The 24,058-nt window shown below is 37.8% G+C and overlaps 1 protein-coding gene across 1 annotated transcript in view; it reads left to right on the top strand.

Annotated features, from left to right (window-relative positions):
* Positions 1-24,058, top strand: part of SLC17A6 (solute carrier family 17 member 6) — an 86,278-nt gene that overhangs the window by 6,475 nt on the left and 55,745 nt on the right. The window contains exons 3-4 of the mRNA XM_004482444.4: positions 12,151-12,335; positions 14,199-14,318. The gene's annotated coding sequence lies outside the window, so the exon portion shown is untranslated. The remainder of the gene's footprint in view (positions 1-12,150; positions 12,336-14,198; positions 14,319-24,058) is intronic.

Raw genomic sequence — 24,058 nt, 5'->3', positions numbered from 1 at the left:
AATTCAGAATTCTGAGCCCACCTGTAACGATAAGGGGCTATCTCCAGTAGAAGTGCCTGCCCGATCCAGCCCCTCAAAGGAGAGACATCTGTCAGTGAGAAGGTGATTTATTGCAAGTGCACAAACAAGGAACTGACGGATTCTGCCCAGAACCAGTTCAAAGTGAGAATGGGAGCTCAGGTTTTTATAGGCAAAGGAGAGGGATGGGGAGAAGAAAAGACAAGTAATACCAGGGGTCTTGTGAGGAGGGTATGTGCTGTTTTTCTACTGCATTTTCTCAAGCATGTCAAATTTGCCCTTTCTTTCAGTGGCTAATTAAACATAATTTAACAACGTCTGCATGGCTCCTTTCTCAGGTAAATCTCAAGGATATAAAGCCTTTTGATTCTGAGAAAAGTTCCAGATTTCCTGGGTCATATGGTGCCCCTGACACCATTCTGTCTGGTTTTGCTTTGAGATGTTATCTGATTCCTTTAAGCAAAACTGAGAAGGTCTGGTTATTATCCTCCAGGGAACTAAGTGCAAAGAATAAAGTTCTAAAATTAGATTAATAGAAAACCAGTTCGATTAGTTTTGAATTTTCAGAGCTTCTTAAATGAAGAAATTTTAATAAGTATATTTTCTAGCTATCACACCCTGGATAAACTAAGCTATAATCCCTGGGAGATGAGACCTGAGTGAATCTGTATTGTCAGATCCCAAGTAATTGTGTTGCATATTAAAGTCCAAGAATTATCAAAAAGGGGAGACATTTCCCAAAATGTAAACAAAAGTTCTATCTGGATGGTAGAGTTTTTGGTGAACTAAAATTTTTATTCTCTTGTTTTACTGTTTGAATTTTTTAAATAAGCAAGGATATTTTTTGAAAACTTTTTTTAAAAGAAAAAAAAGCAAACAAAAATATTCATAGTTTTTTCTGAGGTGTTTTAGTTTGCTACATCTGCCAATGCAAAAATACTAGAAATGTGTTGGCTTTTATAATGGGGATTTATTAAGGCAAAAGCTTACAGTTCGATGGCTGCAAAAATGTGCAAATCAAGGCATCATTAGAGACCATTTCTCACCAAAGGTTGACTGCTAGTCAGATCCTTGACTCCTGCCAAGTGGCAAATCAAATAGCAACCTCTTCTTGCCATTTGCTCCACTGTTTCCCCATCTCCTGGGGTTTCTCTGTCTTCCTGCAGTCCTCTCTCACACATGGCAGGGTCACCATAGTGGCTGTCCCTTTCTGGGTGTTTCTACTTTCAGAAGAGGGTGAAGTCCTAACCTGGGTGAAGCCTCACTAACTTAACCCAATCAAAGGCCCTAATGTTCCTAAGTAAAGTTCCTTTGACTAAATCTAATGCAACCAACAAGTCTTACACCCACAGGAATGGATTAGTTTTAAGAACATGATTTTCTGGGATTCACAAAAGAACTTCAAACTGTCACACAAGTTAAATGGAGAAAGAATGAATGAGTGAATGAGTGAACAAATGAATGAATGGCATGCCATGGGGAAGCAGAATAAAATAACCTAAAAGAATAATGCAAAATTCCACATATTGATGACCCACAGTGGAAAAGTGATGGCATAGGCCCAGAAGCAGGTCGGGTATAAAGGGCTGTGATCAAGCTATGTAAAGACAGACTATGGACTTTGAGTGATTTGGCCCAGAGAAGAGAAGTTTTGAAAGTGAGTGTTTTGATCAAACAATTCACATGCATGCTGCTTCACATTCTTACCATACTTTATACTTTCAAAGTCATTTCTCATTTCTTCTGTTATTTAAGCACTCACAAGCAACTCCATTATAGGGATGGGACAGTATCAATTCCACTGTATACATGGAAAAAAAAAAAACTAATAGAAATTTCAACGGAGTTTCTCACACTGTGAGTAGCAACAGTTTGACCTAGAATACTTGTGACTTGTCTCCCCCAACTGTGCTTCTTCCACCATAGTCAAATAGCTTCCTACATGCTTAATACAATGGCACTGAGAAGAAAAAGGGAATTGTACACAGTGGAGGACATAGCTCAAGTGCCCTTTCCTCTGTGAAGCCTTAGATCAACATCTAGACTGAACAGATCTCATCCTCCCACTGCACCTCTCAGAAAACATGCAGGTGTTTCTTTGTATGTCTGTCTCCTCTATAAGCTGGAAGTTTTTTTAACAGTAGGAACAATTTTATTCATCTTCATATTTCTAGTATTTATCATAGTACACAAGACACTGATTTCTTAATATTAGTAAGTGAAAGGATGAAAAACTTGAGTGTATATACATGCACTTTGATTCAGATGAATACATGTTTAGGTTATACCTCAGACACTTGAGGTTGTGAAATCTTGCAATTAGTTTTTGTCATTGTAAATATTCTATTACTGCTCTATATTACACTATACTGTACTATTTAATAATATATAATACTATATAAGATCATATTATATAACTAATTCCTAGGATTACATTAAGATAATGATAAATGAAATACCCCACATAAAGTACTGCAAACAATGACCTAAATAAATGGCCAATGATATATAATGCTTTCCAAAATTGGGTTGACATACTGATGTGGTTTTTGTTTTTGTTGTTGTTTTTGTGTGTTTTGTTTTGTTTTGTCTCTCCAACTACAATAAAACTTCCTGAGGATGAAAAACTGTCTATCTTTTTTGCCCCTTTATCCAGGTACTTGGAACAAGCCTGCCACAGGTGCTTAGGAAATATATTTTGAGTAAATTAATGAATTGAAATTTGTTGTAAATGTGTTAAGGAATCCAAGAATGCTTAAATTTTTATCTCTTCTGTTAGTTCACTAAGGGAATTTTACACATACTGATTCCAAAAGACTTCTTTATTAAAAGTTGTGTAAGTGCCAGGTATCCAGATGTAGATGAGAGAGTCATATCTGCTTAACCTACTCCCTCAGTTGCATTAATGAAGGAGGTATAAAAGGAGCAAGACAAATCAGTGTTTGATGCTTTAACACAATAATCCAGCCCACTAGCACATGTGGCCTAACTGATATTTTCAATTTCATCTGGGCAGTCAAGTTTCCTCATAAGAAGAGTAAAGAGGGAGTAGAACAAAGGAAGCAAGGTTCTCCACTGAAAATAAAATAAATATATATATGATGTGTGTGTGTGTGTGTGTATATATATATATATCACCTAAGTGGCATGTGTATTTATAAATAAATTTTCTATTTATGTTCATTTATTCTTCCCATTTATTAAACATTTTTACTAAGAGTGAGAGTCCATCTTCTTTCCTGGGTCACCAAGCAAACAGCATTCAAGAATAGACTCTTACTTGTTGGAGATAATAGAAAATTGTGATCCTAAAACTCAGTAAGTAGATGAAGTAAATTCTCAAAGCCCTTCTAGTCTAGGCATTACATGATAATGCATCTTATTCTTAAATGAAACAGCTTCCTTCAATAGGTAAACCAAACGGGTATCTCTGGTGTGTGTGGAACAGATCTGATTTTCAATTCTGATTCCAAAACACAAACTTATAGTGTCACAGTAGGCAAGTAACTTGTCTTCTGATCCTCAGTTTTCCATTTGTGAACTAAGGGCTTTTGACTAAATAATCCTTATATTCTAAAAGTGTGAAAGTCTACCTCTGTTTCGTGGCTTAGCAAAAATTGTCACTGGTTCAGCTCTCTCTATTTAAGGAAATATAAATGACTCCAGCTATCAAACTGTCAGTCCTAAAAAGTAGACTTAAAACCTGTATGATTCATCATTCACTTTAAAAAGAAAGTGGCATTTCTACCTGAGTTTTAAACCAGGTCAGTCTGATTGCAAAGTTGTAGCATTACATTGTTTCAACTGCTGTAAAGGCAATGCAGAAATAAATAATGCATTCTCTTTGAAGAACATATTTATTTGAAAATACCAAATAAACTAGGATAGTGAATGAATTTTTAAAGAAGTTTAATGCTGTTTTTGTTCACTGATCAGTGTGTTTTGTTTTGTTTTTTTTTAGACTTTCGAAAAGTATAATACATAGCTGCAAAGTCCTGATGAGTTTCTGTCCATATTCATTCTAAAATACTGTTGCCTCAAGTCACACTTCACCTTCTCAGGAACAAGTCTTGCTTTGGCCTGATCTTTTTCACTAACCTCCCAGAAGCCTTTCTCTATTTCTAAAAGATCACCCTAGGGCTAGAAACAAATTGGATTCTCTGAGCCTTTTTTTTTTTTTTTTTTTTCAAATTCTCTTCCTAAATTGGATTGTAAGGGCCGTAATAGAGGAAATTAGTTGAGGTTAGTGGTGTTAGGCAGTTCTTCCCTGGGGCTTTCTTTTCTTTGGTTAGAGAAAATCTCTAATGAGGACATGGTCACTGGCACCTATTGAATTTTCACACTCTTCTGTGACACAGATTGAATTCCTAGATTCGGCCAAGGACCTGGGAAATCCATTCACTTATTCATTCACTCACTAAGCTAACTAGATGCTAGGCACTCAGAAAAATATTAATACAAGTTAGCAATTTTTCAGCATTTATTAGGTGCCAGGTGCTATATGCTATATATTTTATATACAAAATTTCATTTAATCCTCACAACAATTGTTTGAGGTAAGCAATGTTATTTTTGCTATTTATATATGAGCAAATTGAAATTTGGACAGATTAAGGAATTCATCCAAGGTGGAAAAGTAAAGAAGCCAGGATTCAAACCAAGGCAATCTGAATCCAGATGAAACTAAATGGAATTATTTTCATGAATTGTATAACTCCATCCACCCCTGGGAGCTAGATATCAAATAACTAAAGTATATTCAATTATTTTTATTGTAGAATTAATGAAGCATTACATAATCTTAGTAAGGACGTATAAAAGAGATTGAGTACTAGAGAGAACAGGAAGATGGCAGAGTAGGGTGCTCCAGAACTCAGTCCTTCTACCAAAGCAGCCAGTAGGCAGGTAAGAGCTGTCTGAAACAAAAATTCTAGGGATCCAGAGTTCAGAAGAGCACTGTACAGCATCTAGGGAAGAGCAGATGGAGAACACTGAGAAACCATAGTAACGAACCATGAGTAGCACTCTGCACAAGGTGACTACCAGCTCTCATCCCAGACCTTGACTGGCTCCTCCTGTCAGAAAGTGATACAAAGATTATCTTCCCCCAAGAACAAGGGTTGGCACAGCTGAGTTCTGATCAAGGCTTTTGATTAGTGAATTTGGATTTCTAGGCTAGGCTCTGAACTACTGTTTCAACCTGCCCCAGAAAGCATCTGCATTCTCAGCTCTGAGATAATGTTTCAACTGAAATACAGTTTCAACCTGCCCTAGTAAGTCAGTGGCAGCCAAAGATTCAACCCCTATTCCTGACAGGAACAGAGATGGTAATGGTTGAAAGACACAGAGACTCCTTAAGGCTGCAGGGAACAGTTTGCCGAAGAGTGTCATCTGATGGGAAGGCCAGGAAAGCAAAATTTTGGGAAGCTGTCAAAGGGATATTGGGTGTCCTTCCTGGTCTAATCCCCCTTGGTGGGTCCTTGGCCATGTATTGTATGGGACATACTGGCTTGGGAAAGCCCCCTCTGGGATGACCCTCCTACCAGAAGTTAACCACAAGGCAAAAGCAGCTAGGGGCACAAAAGGAGTGTTAAAAAAATATATATAGATTCCTTGTGATCTATTAACTTTAATTAAAAATAAAGTGTACTGCCTTTGAAAGCAATTACCTCCAAAAATATACATATATATATATATATAGAGAGAGAGAGAGAGAGAGAGAGAGGCAAAACAAAAACAGAAGAGATCAAGATTCCCAGAGAAATAACAGAGGAAAGAAAACTTTCTCTTCAGGGGTAAGGAAAAAAATCACACAAATAATGCAATCATAAAAATTGTACCACATGTCCAGAGCAAGAATCAGATGAAGAAGAGCTGAAAAAAATCTGATTAGTTAAACATAGGCAATTTTAAACAACAAAAACATATTTTTAAACTTAGGCAATTTTAAACAACAAAACCATAGGCAAGAGAGAGAAACTGACCTTTGGAGTAAACTCAGCAAGACAGTCAGATGCTTAGATATTAGCAAGAAACTTACAAGCCATACCAAGAAATATGAAGAAATGGCCCAAAGGAACAAATTAAAATTTCAGAGGAGTCACCGAATTTGGAACAACTAATCAAAGATGTTCAAACAAATCTCCTAAATTTATTCAAGGCTATGAAGGATAACATGGCTAAAGAGATAAAGAAGAATCTGAAAGTATGAAAAGAATCATAATACAAATGATGGGAAGGAGAGGCACAAAAGAGGAGATTAAAAAATACACTGGAAGCATACAGCAGCAGATTTGGCCAAGAAGAAAGTACCAGTGGACTAGAAGACAGGACAATTGAATTCTTACATACAGAAGAACAGGTAAAGAAAAGAATAGGGAAGAATTGAGTGGAGACTCAGGGATTTGAATGACAGCACAAAATGCATCATGTGTGTCCAAGGAGGAGAAAAGAAGGGAAAAGAGACAGAATATTTGAGAAAATAGTGCCTGAAAATTTCCCAAATCTTATGAAAGACATAAATGTCCATGTTCAAGAAGTGCAACAGGGAAGAGGACTTGGCCCAGTGGATAGGACATCCATCGACCACATGGGAGGTCTGCGGTTCAAACCCCGGGCCTCCTTGACCCGTGTGGAGTTGGCCCATGCGCAGTACTGATGCACGCAAGGAGTGCCCTGCAACGCAGGGGTGCCCCCCACGTAGGGGAGCCCCACGCATAAGGAGTGCATCCCTTAAGGAGAGTTGCCCAGCGCAAAAGAAAGTTCAGCCTGCCCAAGAATGGTGCCACACACACGGAAAGCTGACACAGCAAGATGACGCAACAAAAAGAAACACAGATTCCCGTGCTGCTGACAACAACAGAAGCAGACCAAGAACATGCAGCAAATGGCAAATGGACAAAGAACAGACAACCAGGGTTGGGGGGGAAGGAGAGAGAGAAATAAATTAAAAAAAAAAGAAGTGCAACATACTCCATGAATAATAAATCCTAACAGACCTACTTCAAGACACATACTAATCAGAATGTCAAATACCAAAGATAAATTGAATCCTGAAAGCAGCAAGAGAAAAGTGATTTGTCACATACAAAGGGACTGCGATAAGATTAAATGCAGGGAAGAGATGTAGCTCAAGTGGTTTTGCACCATGTACAAAGTCCGAAGTTTTATCCCCAGTACCTCTAAAAACAAAGCAAACAAACAAATGAAAGTACCAACTCTCATTGGGGTGTGGATGTAGCTCAGTGGTCGAGCACCTGCTTCCCATGTATGAAGTCCTGGGTTCATTCCCTGCTACTTCCTGGGGAAAAAAAAAAAAAAGGTTAAGTGCTGATTTTTCATCAGAAACCATGAAGGTTAGAGGCAGTGGTATGCTATATTTAAGGTACTGAAAGAGAAAAACTGCAAGCCAAAGATTCTTTATTCAGAAAAACTGTCTTAAAAAGTGAGTCAGAGTTTAAAATTTTCAGAGATAAATAAAAACTGAGAGTAGACAAATGGGAACTCCTCAAAATTAAAAACTTGTGCATCAACAGGTGTTGTCACAAAAGTGAAAAGACAACCTATGCAATGAGAGAAAATATTTGGAAACCACATACCCAGTAAGGGTTTAATATCCAGAATATATAAAGAAATCCTACAATTCAACAATAAAAATTAAAAAAACATAAAACCCAAATTAAAAAGACAGGCAAAAGACTTGAATAGGTGTTTGTCCAAAGAGGAAATACAAATGGTTAAAAAGCACATGAAAAGATGTTCAACATCACTGACTATTAGGGAAATGCAAACCAAAACCACAATGCAATATTTCACACCTACTATAATGGCATTATTAACAAAACAGAATATATCAGTTTGAGAGGATGTGGAAAAATAGAACCACTCATGCATTGTTGGTGGTAGCGTAAAATGTGCAGCCACTGTGAAAGATAGTTTGACAATTCCTCAGAAATCAAAGTAGAGAATTATCATAATATCTGGCAATCCCACTATTATGTACATAACCAAAAGAATTAAAAGCAGGGACTCTAACAGATATTTGCACACCAATGTTCAGAGCAGCATTACTCACAATTACTGAATGATGAAAACAACCCAAGTGTCCGGCATCCAATGAATGGATAAACAAAATGTGATATATACATACTTTGGAATATTATTTGGTTTTAAAAAGGAATGAATTCCTGACGTATGCAACAACATGTATGAACTTGAAGATATTATGTTGAGTGAAATAATCCAGACAGAGAAGGATAAAATATTATTATATGCTTTCACTGTAATTAACTAGTTATACTAAGAAAATTCATGGACTTGGAATCTGGAATAAAGGTTACAGGAGATAAATTGGGGCTGAAGTAAAAGTTTGGAAGTGGATGGTGGAGGGGGTAGAATATTACTGTGAATATAATAAATATCATTGAACTGTATTGGTTGAAAGAGATAACTTTAGGATGTTATATTTCTATAATAAAATTAAATGATAAAACATAGGACTGTACAACACAGTGAATCCTATTGTAGACCAAGGACTGTAGTCAATAGCATAAGTATAAGAATGTTCCTTCATAAGTATAACAGATGTACAGTACTAATACAAGGTTGTAATATTAGGACGATATATGGGGAAAATATACTTAAGTGGAAGATGATGGAAATATTTTATTAATCTTTCATCATCAGTTGTAACAAGGGCAACTACTGTTTAAAACATAGTATAATTATGAAAGGAGTCTTATTATCAACTGTAACAAATGTTCCTCACCAATGCAGGTTGTTGCTGGTGGGGTAGTATATGAGAATCCTGTTTTTTATGCATGAATGTTTTGTAAACTCACAACTTCTCTCATTTAAAAAAAAGAGTTTGAGTACTAGAAAATTTGATTGAGGGTTGTGATGGCTAATTTCATGTGTGAACTTGGCTATTCCAAATTGTTTGGTTGATTGGTTGAGTTGTTTGGTTAAGCGCCTTGTTATTTTGAGGGTCTTTTGCAGATGGAACTTGTGTCTATTTGCATGTACAATCAGTTGATTGCATCTGTAGTCAACAAAGGATCTTAACCTCAGAAATGTGGGTAGCCTCCTCATCTTGTCAGTAAAAGGTTGTAAAAGAGAATTTTAGAGGTCAGAAGACAATTCAAACTCTACTTCAGGCATTGGTTCTTTCCACAATATTCAGAAACCAGCTTTTGGAGGATTCAGACTAAGGACCTCAACATCATGTTTATCATAGCTTCCCTATGGGATTCAGACTTGCTCGTCCCCAAGGTCATGTGAGCCACTTCTTTTTTGCTTATGTTTCTCTGGAGAACCCTGACTAATACAAGGTTATCAAAGAATGCCTTCCTAAGGAAATGACACATAAAAGCTGAGACACAAAGGTAGAGAAGGAGTTAGCCAGGTAAAAAGTAGGAAGAGGATGGGCTTTCTGGGAAGAGGTATCTGTCCTATAAAAATAAATAAATACAAGAAGCCAGAATTTATTGATTGATTAACAAGAATATGAAGCCCTCTATAAAGATTATCTCTTTTATACCTCACTAAAACTTTTTAAGGTAAATATTATCTTCATTTCGCTTATGGAGGAAAGTAAGGCTGGGAATAGTTAAGTAACATAACCAAGACAGTAAATGCAGTAAGGCTGGGGACAGAGGCTGGACCTATACAGTCTAGCTCTAAATTTTATATTCTTTTTTTTTTTGTCTGTATTAATTTTTTAATGTTACATTAAAAAAATATGAGGTCCCCATATACCCCCCACCCCCTTCACCCCACTCCTCCCCCCATAATAACAACCTTCTCCATCATCATGAGACATTCATTGCACTTGGTGAATACATCTCTGAGCGCCACTGCACCTCATGGTCAGTGGTCCACACCATAGCCCACACTCTCCCCCAGTCCCCCCAGTGGGCCATGGGAGGACACACGATGTCCAGCAACTGTCCCTGCAGCACCACCCAGGACAACTCCAACCCCTGAAAATGCCCCCACATCACACCATGCCACTTTCTCCACACCAATGTCACATTTTCTTTGTTTACTAATCACAATAGTTTATGACTAGAATATCAGTAAGTCCACTCTAATCCATACGCTATTCCTCCATCCTGTGGCCCTTAGAATGGTTGTGTCCACTCCACATCTATATCAAGAGGGGGCTTAGATTCCACATGGATGTTGGATGCAATTCTCCTGTTTTCAGTTGTAGGCACTCTTGGCTCCCTGGTGTGGTGGTTGACCTTCTTCACCTCCATTGTTAGCTGATCGGGTAAGTCCAATAAACCAGAGTGTAGGAGTTGCAAGTCTGTTGAGGCTCAGGGCCTGGCTAATACATGGTCAGTCCAGTGATTTAGGTCCCCTGGTTATACATTAAACCCCAGCACCAACTACAGTTCCAGTAAAAGTAACAGGAGAGGTTTGTGGACAAAGATCACATCTGAGTCCAGCGCCATCACACAGAAACACGAACTCCAAAGTTGGGCCAACTGACATGGCAATGAACTCCATCTGCCATGACCACAGAACCTGTGGGTCTCTGAAGCCCTCAGAAGAACCAATACCTGGGGTTGTATCTACTTTATCTGTCTCTGGGACTCTGCTGAGGTTTGCATAAGGGCAACCCCTCTGATAACCTCCTGGCTCTTTTTGGAGACTCATAGCCATATAAACTCATTTGTCCTTTCCATTTCCCCCATGTGTCACATATTTTGGCAAGTGTTAAGGAAAATATATGTTGTAAATATGGACCCCATTTTCCAAACTGCAAGATAGAAGGTGACAAGTGTCATATAAAAGTTTTAAATTAATAATAATAATAATTCTTATATGTGCCAGACTCTGATAGAAAAACAAAACACACACTAAAAGACCAACAGATACTGTGAAGAGGGTTTACATATATTTAATTTAATCCTCAAAGAGTATACTATTTAACAGATGAAGAAACTTAGACTTAAAAAATGTTAACTACCTTTTCCAAGGTTATACATTGCCCGAAACCGCCAGGGGCGAGTCCAGGGACCTGTGGGAAGAAGCAGGGTGGGGGCAGGAGTCGAGAGAAGAATGGAGGCAAGACAGGATTCTGATCAAGCCTCATTTATTGGGGGTAGAACATGGGAATTTATACTAAGGGAAGGGAGCGTGTACATAGGTGATAGGCTGGTTTTGCGGGTGGCAGACGTCCAAGGAGGGGATTGGCTGAAAGTTCGTGCCGGGTCTGCAGAGTTGCGCATGCATGCTTGCTGTGGTCACCAGAGTGTGGCGGGAAGGGGAGAACAAAGAAACAAGGAAGAAGAAGAAGAAGAAGGAAGTGGCGGGGCAGGGCTGTAGTAAAAATGAGATTCGCCATGATGTAGGAGGCTGTAAACAGACCTCACAGCGGGTGGCTCCCCACAATACATTTCTGCCAATGCAAGCTAAGAAGGATGTCAATTTCCAGGGAGGAGATAAAGGAAGGCAGTTCATTAAATAGAACACATTCAATCTGAGTCTTGAGTTACGAGTAACATTTGGCCATTGGTGAATGAAGGGCAAGAAAAACAGCATTATGGGGGAGAGTAATAGTTGCATAAAGGGAGAAGGGCTGGGGCTGGGGCCTTTGTGAGGAACAAAGTACTCAGATTTGTTGGTGTATGTAGAACACTAAATAGGAAAAATAGGAAATCGATTTGGAAAGGTAGCTTCAGTTCAGTTCTTGACAAATAACAAAATGTTGGGGGGAACTGGGAAGTTATTCTTTAGAATTTGAGCTCTGGAAGAGTTTATTAAAACTAATGGAATGACCAGAGCATTGCTTCAGAGAGAAAATCCCTCAGGCGTGTGGAAAATGAACCGGAGACTAGAAGAGATGGGTGACCAAGGATAGATTTAGAGCCTGTCTTAGTTTTGCTAAGATGCCATCACAAGTACCACACGCTGGTTTTGGCTTCAATAACAGGAATTTATTGGCTGCTGTCAGAGGCTTGAAGGCTTGCTTCTTCCAGGGGGGCTGGAAATCCTAGGGTTGCTTGGCTTTTCTACCACACGTCAATGCCCCTCCTTTCTTTTCTGTTTCCATTAACTTCTCATTTCTGGCTCCTCTCTGAAGCTTTCTCTCTCTCTCTGTCTGAATTTCTTCTGCTTATAAAGGACTCCAGTAATCCAGATTAGGACATAACATCATTCAGATGGACCACATTTTAACTAAAATAACATCATTAAGAGATACTAATTACAATGGGTTCACACCCACAGGAATGTGGATCAAGACCAAGACCATGTCTAAATTGGAGTACATAATTCAGTCCCCACAGGACACAAATGCCATAAGAGAGGTAAGTAAAATCCATTTCCATTCCTTGGGAAAATTCTGTATGCAAACTTCAGTTATTTATTTATTCAGAAATATCTACTGAGTATAATCTTTGTAGCAGGGGCTATTCTAAGGCCTGGGAATAAAGTTGTGACTAAAATAGGCACAGTTCCCTGCTTTTCAGGAGTTTTGTCTAGTGGGCTGAAAAAAGATAAAACATACACAAAGGGACCAACAGATACTGGGTTTGGCAGAATGATATCCTCAAGAGTTTCACATCAAAATCCCCAGAACCTGTGAACATGTTCCCCTATCTTACTAAAGGGATATTGTATATGTGATTAAGTTAGAGATTTTAAGAAGGGGAGATTATCCTGGATTATCTGGGTGGGTTCAATGTAATCACAAGGGTCCTTATAAAGGAAAGAGGGAGGCAGGAGTCAGAGAAAGAGGTGTGACAATGAAAGCAGAGAACAGAGTGATGTGGTTGCTATGATGTGGAGGCCATAGCCAAGGAAAGCAGGCAGCCTGTAGAAGCCAGGAAAGACAAGGAACAGCTTCTCCCCTAGATCCTGCAGAGCTAATGCAGCACTGCCAAAATCTTGATTTTACCCCAGTGAGACCCATGTCAGACTTCTAACCTACAGAACTGTTAACATAATACATTTGTGTTCTGTTCATCCTCTAAGTTTTTGGTACTTTTTTACAGCAGCAATAGGAAACGAATACAGATAGTAAACAGAAAAATAAATATTTTTAGATAATATCTAAATGTAAAAGGATAATGTGATAGTGATCTAGTGAAAAGACCCAAACACAATGATATTCTTGGCCTGTTTTGGTGTGTAGGGCAGGGTGAGAGCAGTTAAAGCAGGAGAAGCAGGTCTCACGAGAGAGGAAAGGCCTTTAAATTCTGCATGTGTTCAGAATAGAGAAATTTAAAACTTGTATCAGCTTGAATATTAGGAATTTTTCTGTGATGAGTATTACTGCTATGGTTTTTCTACCTTTAGAAAAAGAGAAACAGACTCTGCTTCAAGGTTTACATGGTAAAGATAAGTTTGTTTTAAATATGAAATGAACACAAATTTCCAATTAAAACTGGAAGATTGAGCATATGGGTTTTATATTTATTCCCTCCTTGGCTCTCACTAAATGATAGTAAAACATTTTTTTAAAAATAGTTATTAATCCCTAAAATAAAGAGGATGGGAGAGGAGGCCACAGCATTCACAGATTTCCGTGGAAAGCTGACGGCCATGCAGAAAGTGACCTGGATAGTGGAATTAGGTGAAGCATGAATGCCTTTCAGTAGGAAGCCAACGAGAAGCAACGGACTCATGAACAAACCCTGGCGAAGCTGCGGAACAGGAGTTAACAGATAATTCTGAAATCAGAGTGTGTACTCTAGCTAAAAGCAGAAGAGTTTGCTGCAAATCTGTACAAATAGAACTTAAACCCATCCCAGCCTGTGTAGCCAGGCATTTGGACCTCACTCACCCCCGCACAAGATGGAAATTTATCTCTGCAGCAGGTGAGTCACATGGGCCTAGGCCTTGATGACAGCATAGTTGAGGTCTGGAGTGAAATGAAATCAGAAGGAAAAATGAAAGTTTGCTTACTGAATGGCAAGGCTCCACCTCCAGCAACATTCCCTACATGCCTTCTAGAATGCTGGTTGCCAGATGTCCAGTCTTCTCCAGGAAAGAGATTGGAGGATTCATATATAAAGAAGCTCATTGATTCAAGAAGAAATGGATATATATTTGTTGCTATCCAGAGCTCACAACTAAAATTAGGACCCAATATTATATGTGCTTTAATAACTGGGGAAACTGGGTTGGCCTCAAGTGGCCTAACTGCAAGTTCTACTGTCCTCTTGCAGATAAGGTAGTCAAACAACCTTTGTCCTTATGAGAACCAGGTGATGATCCTGCATATCCTTCAGTAGCAGTCTTCCATTCCAGCCCAGGGAATTATTCAAACATGTCAATTACATCCTCTGGTAAGAACCACCCTCTTGATACTATAAAACCTGCCTCCCACTGTCCCTGCTTGTTCACTGTGTTCCCAGGGGCAGCTGCCTTGTGGTCCTGCTTGGTGTGTAGTGTTCTCCTCCCCTGGGCTGTGAGTAATTGTGATTAATAACCTTCTGTAGATAGAAATTGTTCAATGTCATGTGCCATGTCTTTGGCCATTCCCATAACCCTGGGGAGTGAATCCTTCCTCAACAACAAGGTGAAGAAAAGAGATCAAAATACCTCATGTGATTAATCCCAGGGGACAAACCCCATCTAACCACAATTCCTTACTCTTAAATACAAATGGGCATATTGGTCTGTTTTCTTTTATTAAGCACTGCCTATGTTCTCAAAAGATTCTTGCCCCTCTAATTGACACCATAGCCAATTAACCAGGATGGGTGTTTATTATTTTCTTGTTTATTGTGTGGGACTCCACACACTGAGATAGCATATTATGACAAGATGAACTTTTACATTTTCCATATAAACATGCCCAGGTGTGCCCTATTCCACATATTCTCCCATTCCCAATGCCCTGCACCGGTAACCATCCCCTGCCACATTTGCCAAAAGAATATTCCCACTATGGTAATTTTAATCACAGACCTACAAATCCCCAGATTTCATCTGTTCCTTCCTCCAGCCCTTCCCCCCATTTCCATGGATAGTCCAACCCAACCCCCACCACTCTCTCTACTCATCATCACATTCTAGCACCATCCAACTCACATCCCTTGATGGATACAGGCCATTATACATTTTGTCAAAAACTATAAAAAGTGTATGGTGCAAAATGTAAACCACAATGTAAACCAATGACCATGGTTGGTAGCAATGCTTCAATATTTGTTCACCAATTTTAACAAATGTACCATACTCATGTAAGATGTGATTAATAAGGGTAAAATGTGAGAGGGGGAGGGGGTGGGGTATATGGGAATCCCCTATTTTGCAATGTGACATTTCTGTAACCTAAAGCTTCTTTGAAAATAAAGTGAAAAATATAAGACACTGGAGGAATATACAGAAGAAACTGTCAATTTAAATAAACCTAAAAAAAAAAAAACAAAAAACAGACCTTATGGTGATGAAAGACACCATGCAAAAATAAATTTTTTTTCTTTTATATTTTATGTTATTTATTATTATTATTATAATTATTATTATTTTTAACTTACTCATTTTTTTATTTGTTTTGGGGGAGATTTTGGATTGCAGAAGGGTTGCAACTGTGGCAGGGGAGAAACACTGGTGTAGGGTGTAGGTGATGGGGGAGATGTGGGGAGGGGTGCACTTGGGGCATGTCTCTATGGAATATGAATGTGTTCAAGTGGTCATGGAGTATTGTCTCAATGTGTGGAGACTCAAACAATAACAAAAAGAATACTGAATTCCCGTCCTGGGGAGTCCAGCTACATTCACTACATTCACTAGTAGAGTGGTAAGAATCTCTAGAGTACATGGGTAGTGCCTAGCAAAGAAGGACAGACCAATGTGCTAGACCCTTGATACTGATCCTTGGACTTATGAAACTCATTCTTGTGAAATTGAAACTTACCCTAGTGTTATATATTGCCTAAGAGTTACCTTCTGAAAACCTCCTTGTTGCTTATATCTGGCCTCTTTCTAATCCAAACTCAGCATATAAACTCACTATCTTCCCTCCCTGCCCCCACAGGGGATATGACTCCTGGGGATGAGCCTCCCTGGCACCAAGGGATTATTATCAAGCGCAACTAGTGATGCATTTGGAAAAAGACCTGGACCAAAAGGGGAGAGATATTAAATACAAATGTGTGTATATGTGTATGAAAGAGAAAGAGAGAGAGAGATAGGAGTGGGCTAGGAACCAAACCATCAGTACCTTTCAGGGGAGCTCTGTCATCCATTAAATCTTCAGGAGCTGCTTACTAGCCCCAGGAAACAGAGCACATAAACATGGAATAAAAATGTGGAGAGTATAACCAGACTGGTTGAAACTCTAATACAGGATCCCAGTCGCACCAGGGGAAGAAGGCTTAGGTATGTGTCCTGACCCCCCGACCAGGACACAGTCAGAGGTAGGCAGCATGAAAGCTGAAGGAGCACCAAGGGGGAAGGGAGGACTAGAATTGCTGGACATCCAAAGCCATCTCAAGCAAGAACAAATTTCCACTCCCAAACTACCCCCATCTCCATCCATGCTTAGCTCCTTTCCTGCCCCCAGGCCTCTGCTCTGCTTAACAGAGAGCTAGAGTTAGGAAGGCAGACTCAGCCTACCTGACATGCTGCTATCAGGCACCAGGCTCCAAAGGGGCTCGCAAAGGACACAAACCCTTTTTTTAAAAAAGTGTTTTTACGGCTGAGAGATTTCAAAGTTGATAGGTTATTTCAGAACTTATACTGATGCATGTCTCAGGATCTCACTGACTGCTGCTGTAAACAGGGCCTCAAGGAGGGGACTCCTGAGGGCTCTAGAGACAGCTAGACATACAATCCCAGAAATTTGGCTTCCTGTCAGTGGGCCTTAACTTGGAATATATAGTAACCTATCCCTGCAATGTATCAGAGTTAGACTCATTTTTAATTCTCCTACACATGGCTCTTATGCCCCTTTTATTTGAATCTATAATTAGCACTTTACCCATTAAATATGTCTCCCAGAGACTTAAATCTTCTGGCTGTTCATACATTGGTTGAGCCCTGAATCTCAGCAGAGTTGCAGCCAACACCTACTCTTCAGTTCATTGGACTCACCTTAGACAACTAACAGAAGGATGATGATGGACATGGCCTTTACCCCCCAAAATAGAGAGCATCTACAACTGCAAGAAGACATTTCCATCCATCTGCCCCATGGGATCTAAGTCCCCTCTCAATCAGAAGCAGGGTGGGCATCACCATCCCAAAAGTGAGGAATGAACTAACATAAGGGAGGAAAGCAACTATGGACTAAAGTGACATTATTATTCTACCAATGGAAAAACTTGTAGCATTGATGTAAAGGCAGTAGTCACCAGAGGTTCTGAGGGGAGGGAGAGGGATGAATATGTATAACAAAGGGGCAATTTTAGGGCATTGGAATTGTTCTGTATGACATTACAATGATGGACACAAGTCATTATACATTTTGTCAAAACCCATAAAATGGTGTGGTGCAAAATGTAAACCATAACATAAACTATATAGATCATGGTTAGTAGCAATGCTTCAATATGTGTTCAATAATTGTAACAAATGTACCACATTAATGAAAGACGTTGTAAATGGGGAAAAGTGTGGGAGGCAGAGGGGGTATATGAGAATTACCCAGATTTTTTATGTAACATTTATGTCATCTAAAACTTCTTTAATTAAAAAATAATTTTAAAATGCAAAAGGATAGCCAAGGATCACTAGATGTTTGAGGAAAGGCCCTAAATGAGTCTAAAACAAACTGGAGGGAAGTGGATTTGGCTCACCAGATATGGCATCCGCCTACCACATGGGAGGTCCAGGGTTCAAAACCAGGGCCTCCTGACCTGTGTGATGAGCTGGCCCACATGCAGTGCTGATGCATGCAAGGAGTGCCATGCCACGTAGGGGTGTCCCCCACATAGGGGAGCCCTATGTGCAAGGAGTGCGCCCCGTAAGGAAAGCCACCCAGTGTGAAAAAAAAATGCAGCCTGCCCGGAGTGGTGCTGTACACACAGCTGACACGACAAAATGATGCAGCAAAAAGAGACACAGATTCCTGGTGCCACTGACAAGAATACAAGCAGACACAGAAAAACACACAGCCAATGGACACAGAGAGCAGGTAACTGGGGTGGGGGTGGGGAAGGGGAGAGAAATTTTAAAAAAATAAAATAAAATCTTTAAAATAAATACATAAAACTGGAACATAAGGGAAATAGGTACCAGAAAACTAAAAATAGCAACAACTAAAATTAATATTTTTTAACAGAAGATTAGGATGACAGATATTCCAAAATACGAAAATAAGCCAATAGCAATATAATTATCAGAATAGCCAATATATATGGTGTTTATTCTGTACCAGGCACATTCATTTAAGCTTTATTTTCTCTCTGTTTGTGTAGGTTTGTGTGTGTGTGTGTGTATGTTTATAATTATATCTACTCATTTAATCTTGTCCATAAGTCTATAAACTAAGTACTTATGTTGTCTTCATTCAAGCAATGCAATTTTAGAAAATTGAAGTTAAGTATCAGAAGAAATAGCTAAAAGATTTTAAAGTAATGTTTCCCAAGCAGCAAGAATTCTTGGTAGATGGAAGTGTTGTTTCTCATTTGACTTTTAAGGCTAGGTGCATATACTATTTTGATAGAATAAAAAGTCAATTGAACATTATATAATGAAATAGAGACATTTTTGTAACACCCTACCTACTATGTAAGAAAATTCTTTTATTTTTTGATATTGCCAAACTTTGTCTCCTTACAATATACTATGAAATAATGAGTTGCTGAAATCTATTCCCACCTCCCCTTCTACTCTCTTCTGATGTCACAGCCCCTGAAGTGGGAAGCACTGTTAGAAAACTGGCTGGGCAACTATTGTGCACATTTTCCTTGTCCTAATATTGTCTTAAGACCCAATTCAGATTTGAAGACTTCCCTATAAGAAAAAAACCTGAAGGCCGAAATATAGACTCTGTTTGCTTTGAAGTCTCTGGCCAAGAATAGTCAATCATATTAAATCTATTGTAAGTTGCATTTCTCCTGAGAAGGAACTTTTAGGTGGTAAGAATCTTTTACCTTGGGCCCAAGAGTAGGAAGAGTAATTGTTGTTGATTATGCCATTCACCCTTGTCATATTTTCATCTTGTCCACTCATGGAATAAATATGATTATTTTTTCTCTTCTAATTCCTGGTGTTGTACCAGTCCTGAAACATGATAATGGGCTGTAATAAAAGAAATATACTTACTGGACATTGAATCAGCCCTCAGAAGCAATTTCTCAATGCTATTTGATCATTTTCAGATTGATCTAAGCAAGAGATCCATGCCCTAACTCTGACTCTGGTATGCCATCTGTGTGTCAATGGGTAATTTTCCCTGACCACTTACTAAATTGAAAGCCTGAACATCAGATGAGAAGACTAACATTTTATCAGCTCACACACAGACTGCTGAAGCAGTCATTTTCTGAACTGGGACCCTTTCCGTGCCTCCACCTTCTTGCCACACAATCACATTGCTGCTCGATTAAACATCTAGGAATGTTACTGTCCCTTGATCAAATCATTTCCCTCTTCATAAAAATTTTAATTGTTCCAATTTCCCATAAGAAAAAGTCTAAATCTCTTAGTTAAAATTTGAGCTCTCTGAGAGCAAAACTTTCATCTTAGTTCTGTTTCCCTGGCACCCAGCAAAAGATCTCACAAACATCAAAACTTAGAAAGGCTGATTCAAAATTTAGCAGAATTAACTTGCAATTCAAGGTCTTCCTTAGTCTGAGCCTATTCTGCCATTTTAAATATTCTGTACTATTATTACTCTTACACCATCCTACTCCCCCATGATTTAAATTTATATTCTAAACATTGAATCCATCTCTGTATCCTTCTTCCATCTACCCCTTTATCCATCATCCAGTACTTTTTAGGTGATATATCAAAAAGCTCTCAGTTGCAAATAATGCAAACCCAGCTCAAACTGGTGTAAATATTAATTTAAAAAGATTCATTGTCTCAAATTTCTCTAATGTCATATAATTATATAGCAGGTTTCATTTGTGATTTGATCAGATCTCTAACTTAAGTTCTCTACAATGAATAACTGAAGGGATTGGCAACCAATATCCAAGAACCTGCAAAGAATGACCAAGGCCTCTTCATTCTATATACTAAGACCACCCACTGTGGTTTTCACTGCAACATAATAGTGTCTTTACCATTGTTATAACCCCACAGGCAATAAAAAATGGTAAGTGGTGGCTTTTGTTTACTATAAGTATCCTTTTTTTGTGTGCTGAGAGTAAACAACTATGATATTAAAAGTATTTGAAATGTTTACCTGCAACTTTCAAACAGCTAATTTACTTTCAAACCTCCTAGACTGACCTTTTAAATCAGACATTCTCTCCTTTAACCACTAGAGGGCAGCAACTAGAAAACACTGTTAATACTGCCCTGCTTGGTTTTAATATCTAATTACCTTGGTTTTTTTCCTTCTCCAAAGGAGAGTATGTTTAAGGCAGTGAAGTAGTTCAGACTGAAATATTTTAACCTATTGCTAAACTATGTATTCAGAGCTTTGCTTTGGAAAATATCACTCTAAATATTGTAAGAGTGAAAATTTCTCACCCTCTGCCTTTGATCCAATAAATAGAAAAAAAATGTGAAAAGTTAAATACAAATCTCCAAAAATTTTCAGACACATGAGATACTTCAATAATTTTATAAGCCTTCAAAGAAGATAGTATTCCACCAACTGGAGTGACAGGAGTGGTTCCCAGAACTAGAGTCAGTAATCCAAAATAAGGAAAGCAAAATAGGATCCCTATAGTACCCAGAAAGAGACATCTTAGTAAGATTTGATTATACTCAGATAACATTACATACTATTTGTCATTCAATATATTTATCCATAACCTTAAATCACGGTGATTTTGTCTTGGCCTCCTTCATAATGTAGAATATTTTTGTATATTTTTCTTTTATTCTCTTCACAAGTTGCAACTCTCTTTTGGTTAAAATATTTTTTCCTAATATTACCTTATGCTTTCATTTTATACTTCTTACATGTTTTGCTTGTTTTGGGAGAATTTAAAGAGGCTAGTACTTTCAAAATCTTTCTGTAATTTGCCATATTAGTCTATGTATATTATGTGGAATTCAAAATTAGATATAATTATCTGGCATTGGAAGAGCAGTATGTAGTCTCCATTCATTTTAAAATTTGGGTTTTCCCCAGGTGCAACGGTGTGTGGTGAGTAAGGATATTTTTCCTTATTTATCACACACCAATGACTAGAATATGATATATAAATCATTCTAACAATAAATTTAAATACAGAGTAGATGCACACACAAAGATACATTGCATTTATGATTATATACATGCAATTTTAGTAGTTGAAATATACACTTAAGGTAACAATATGCATTTCTTTAAAATTCCCTACTTCCAGTTTTCAACCAGACAAATTACAGAGAAATCAAAAGGCATTTTATACTACACCACTGAATATAGCAGTGCAGAGTAAAGGGTTATGTACACAGCTGTGGTTCTCAGGACAAACTAAATTATTTTTTCTACTTCTGGTTCTCAAGATATTGTATAATGATAATTTCTAGGAAATGTCTCTGAAGCTAACACTGCAAAGTAAAGTCAAATAAAGCTGAACTAAAACCTCTCCACTTAAAAACCCTTGATAAGAAAAAAGTCACAGATGAAATCTCAAGCTTATTTGTACAGCCTCAGCTTGAAAAAGTTGTGCAATTATTAGAGTGAAAACTGATTTAGTAATTCAAAGTAAAATAAAGCCATAATGTCAAAAAAGGTTTTAAAGGGGCTTTCTCTTCAGTAATATGCACTCCATATGTATTATAGAAAGCTTCATAATTGTGCTGCCTTAATTGATTTACAATACCCCAGAACTTTTGCCCACATTAGGCGCAATTATTTATTGAATGAATACTTTTTAAAATAATATATATAAAATGTTGCATTCAAACAGCCTCAGAATAGACACCCAGAAGTATTTCTTTTAATAAATTTGCCTTTCAAACATCCTGGCAATGATTTGTGAATAGCCTTAAATATGATGCCTTTAAAATATTTTTCCAGTGGCGGGGAAGGAAACATATCCAACTTATATTACCATTTCAAAATATTTATAAAGTTATTTGACTTATTCTGTTGGGCTTAAAATCTTTAATCCATTTTTGCTCTATATGTTTAGCAACTAAATCTTACAGTAAAGTTTCCTTAAAATAAATCTCTGGTTAACTGAGAAATTTCAATCAGTTTATTTCTAAACACATTTAGTACTTTGTCAGGTAACTGCAAATGTATTACTCACAAAAGACACTTTATATATTTCTATGTGAATTTTGATTTAACAAACACACATACACAAAAGAAAGAAAAACAGTAATTTTAATTACATAATTAAAGATTACAATTGCTTATAAAATATTGACATAGACGTCCACCAGAGGGCAACATTTGCAAGACATTTAAATGATCCTTACAATTGAAGTTATTTCCTCACACGAGGATGTAAATAAATATATACCTGTCACATTGCTACTGGGAAGTATCATGTTAATTTCAAAGAATACTAAGAAAACAAAATAGTTTGCATATATAACTCAGTATTAATTCTTCATTTAAAGGAAAAACATCAAAAAATCTTCTTTAAATATACGAGGATAGAACTTGCAGAAAGGAATATATTTCTATATATTCATTGGAGTGTTTCATTTTCAATCCATTATTCACCATTTAGTTTAACAATAATGGAAAAATCTTAGGGTGGGGAAAAACCAAGGACAAGTAGTTTTACATCAATGAATAAATTAATGGAAAAAGTCACAGAATTTTGAAAGTGGAAGGGATGATAGAGATCACCTAGTATAAGCCCTTGTTTGTTTATTAGGAAACTGAAGTCTATTAAAGCTAAGTGATTGATTCCAAGTTACAGACATGATAATCAGCAAAATCAGGTTCCAAACCCAGGTCGGTGATTCCAGATTCCATGACCTAAGCCACTGATACTCCTTGTGTGGTCCATGTCAAGTAGCCCTGGAAACTTGTTGGAATTGCTGAATCTTGGGCTCCACTCAAGACTATCTGAATCAGAATCTGCATTTTAACAAGATCTTAAATTGTGAGAAGTACTGCTCTAACCTAGAATGTTTCCTCATCACTGGTTGCATTAGTTTGGGAAATTAATTAAATCTTATCTTTCTACTCAATAAAATGGAATAAATCTTTTATTCTGAAGAGTATTTATGAGGAGCAACTGAGACCATGTAAATGAAATTCATAAATTATAAAATGCTAGCCACATTTATGTTCAGTGAGATCCCTCCTTTCATTGCTAAGAGTACTTGCAAAGTGGGAAAATTCTTCACCAAAATGAAAAATTGCCTAGGATGGAATTTTAGGCACTTTTAAAATTGGATGGAAGAAACTGGGCTCTGGGAGAGTGTCCAGAGAAAGGAATGCTTTCTTGATATCCTTAAGTGAATACCCTGTAGATGATTACTAATATCTCCTTGCATTAAGGTAAGCCTGGCGAATTTAGAATCACAAAAGGACCTGTTCAATGTTTGGAATATAAGAACACACATGAAGAAGATCTGTTGGGTTGGGAAATGGTGTCTGAATACATTTCTCTTATAATGGGAGAAGCCATTAATTTAAGAATGCCCTAAATGACATCTTTCAATCTCTGATGACCTTGTAAGAACTCTTGCCATTTTCCACATACAACATTTTTCCCCTTGTTCATGATTTTGGTCAAGATGCCCCCTCTGGCTGGAATCCTCTTCAAGTACCATCATCCCTCCCCCACCCATTTCTACTGGGCTCCCATCATTTTCACAGAGATAATTTTAAAAAAAAATTAAGACACTCAAGGAAACATCTCCTCCTGAAATCCTTTCTGGACACTTTATCTCCCAGGCTGAGTTACTTAACTTGTCTAATTTCACCGCTAATGGTTTTTAGTTGCATTTGTGCATCTATTTCCCAGATAGCTTGTGAGATTTTTGATGGGCATTC

This window comes from Dasypus novemcinctus, chromosome 10 (assembly GCF_030445035.2).
Source record: "Dasypus novemcinctus isolate mDasNov1 chromosome 10, mDasNov1.1.hap2, whole genome shotgun sequence".
Classification (NCBI taxonomy): Eukaryota; Metazoa; Chordata; class Mammalia; order Cingulata; family Dasypodidae; genus Dasypus; species Dasypus novemcinctus.
This window is presented reverse-complemented; position numbering and strand designations above follow the sequence as displayed.